This window comes from Gekko japonicus, unplaced genomic scaffold (assembly GCF_001447785.1).
Source record: "Gekko japonicus isolate JY-2015 unplaced genomic scaffold, Gekko_japonicus_V1.1 scaffold184, whole genome shotgun sequence".
NCBI lineage: Eukaryota > Metazoa > Chordata > Lepidosauria > Squamata > Gekkonidae > Gekko > Gekko japonicus.
The window spans coordinates 863,785-866,476 of NW_015159715.1; positions in this window are offsets into that span (position 1 = coordinate 863,785).

Below are 2,692 nucleotides of genomic sequence, written 5' to 3' on the forward strand. Positions count from 1 at the left end.
AAAAAAGATGTCGGTGGGGGGGGGGAAGAGGTCTTGCAGTATGAGAGCTCCACCCCCTCCTTCCACCTGACAGCCTCTTGGCTAGTGGGCTTCCCCCTCTTATTTTGGACTTAATTGTTTTACAGCCTAAATGCCATGGGGATCTGAAACCTGGGGAGTCTCGTAAAGGCACCAGGGTACAGTCATGACATTGGAAAATCCCAGGGAAGAAGAGGAAGGGTGTGCTGGCATTAGAAACTGATTAAATGCAATCTCTCCCAATTCAGGTTAATATTCTCAATAACAAAAGACTTTTCAACACTGGAGTTTCCTGGCGTACCCCAAAGGTGTCTGCCCAGCCCAAGGAAGTTGCTGTTACATTAACCAATGCCCAGTTCCTCTTTTTCCTTTTTTTACTCAATCAAGAAGGACACTCAAGTCATTAATTTACCCTCCATCCTGTTTCAGTAGCTATCTTGACTCATCCAGACTTTTGTGTCAATGCAGATCTGGCTCACTTCAACCTAATTAAAATATGTTAATCATGTTGCCTAATATCCAGGCTCTTTGTGCCCATGCAGACTTGGCTCACAATAGCCTGATCAAGGTATTTTCCCTACTTTTTCCCACCAAAGTTTGACAGTGGTCAACTTTAAACCAGCCCGTGAAATTAAAACTTTTTATCTCGGCCCAATCCAAAGCCAGGATGGCCCAAATTCCACCTACCCTGGGCATCTTCTGTCCATAAAAGAAGGGCCCCATGCCATAGTTCCTCAGATCCCTGGTCCAGATCTCTGCTGGTCAGAACTCTGGTTTCCTGATGAGAACTCCTGCTGCAGTTTGCAGGCTTTTTCTTCTTGCTTAGCCGGCTCCTCACTCTGATCCTTGGACCTCAGCTGTGTTGGCCCTTGGAGCTCAGCAGACCTCACTCAATCTCAAGATCTCAGGTTGTATGTCCCTTTCCTGAAACTACCCAGTTTCCTCCCTCCTACCTCTTGTTGGTGGGTGTGCATCTGTGGGTGGGTGTTTACTTAGGGAATTAGTTCTCAGGAGCCTAGTGTGGGTTCTTTACTTTTATTATTTTTTATTTTATTTTGTATACAGTAAAGCTATTTGTTCATGTTTACAGTCACTCTCTCTCTCATTCTCTTTCTTCATAATTTTATTTTGGGGTATCCCCACTGAGATCCACCTTGGTATAAACAGATTTACGAGGTCCTGTGTTATTTCTTTCTGGAACCATTTTATAGCTCATTTTCCTTTCTTTCAGTCCAGTATGGGTAACAGCAGGGACAAAGACCAAAGTCTGTAGTTCAAAGCTGTTTGTCCCTGACACTGGGCAGTGTCTTCTTACCTTAGGCTGAAGGACGTTCCTCTAGCTTAAGGAATCAAAAGTTGGAGGAAAGCTCCTTAGAGTGGAAGAAGGCTTTAAACTTTGCTTTGTGGACTGGATAGGGTACAAGCCACTGTGTCATAACCACCTCTAGTTGGACTTGTGTCTCCGGTCTAGATTTTCCGATTTTTTCCCTCAGGTACATTGTGCACTTGTGAACCTTCCTTTCACTTTCTCCTATGGTATGCAGTATGAGACATTAACATAGACACTGGGAGAGGCAAAACCTATTAATAGCTATTACTTGATTATGTGAGAAAGCTATTGGACAGCTCTGTGCTAACACTGGCTTTGGGTATGAGTAATATGGTTGACTATCAGTGCAGTATGGTAATCCATTGGAAACAGTTCCCAGTTCCAGCTGCATCCAACATTACATCAGCACTTCTGAGTCCCTAAATATCTCAATTGCCCTGGAGAAATAACACAAGACACTGTGATGCCAGCCCAATCATGTAACATGTCATTGATAGAGAAAGCAAGTACCTGAAGCTTCAGATTAATTTGGCAACGTATCCAGGTGGCTGATACCAAAAAAATTATGAGACTGCAACTTATTACCTGAAAAGAAAACATTGCCCCAATTCAGCAGTCTGTTTTAAATTCAAGAATTTGCAAGCTGCCACAGTGTTCTATGAAGGAACCAGTCTACATGCACATGTCCCTGCATTGATATGAAGGGGATGTGCCATGTGTGTCAGAGGTGTCCAGTCATATGCACACATGAACTTGGACTAAGGCACATGTACCAGTAAGATTTTACATTGGCATTTGCAAGATATAGAGCTAAGATGTTGCCTTTTGTTGTTATTGTGAGGAGGAGCCATTCATTACTGAGTACATTGGTTGCATCTGGGATCCCCTCACGGTGTCCTCCCAGTCACAGTCACACATGATTTGCAGGTTCTCTTCAGTTCCTATGAATGCAGTGCCTGATTCAGGTTACAAGTGCAGCATGCATTAAGGAGGGGTCCCAGTTCCACCCCTATGAGGAGGCCATTATTTGGCCTACTGGGGAAATCCAATGTAGGCTTCCCCAAAGGGTCTCCATAGGCCAACTAGCACACCCCGGGGACCACTGCAGCTCAGGAAAACAGTGCAGAGTGGGAGTTTGAAGTCCCTTCTCTTCATGTGCCCCAGTCATGATCCAAATCATGCATCACATACACAGGAAGAGAGGAGAACCTGCTGGACCCAACCTGTGTACTACATAAAGTATTACCCACTCTTCCCATGAACCCTCACTGTTGGCCACAGCTACTTGAATCTCTACAAACTTTCCAGCCAGTATCAGGTACTTAGATATAATTAGACAGCTAC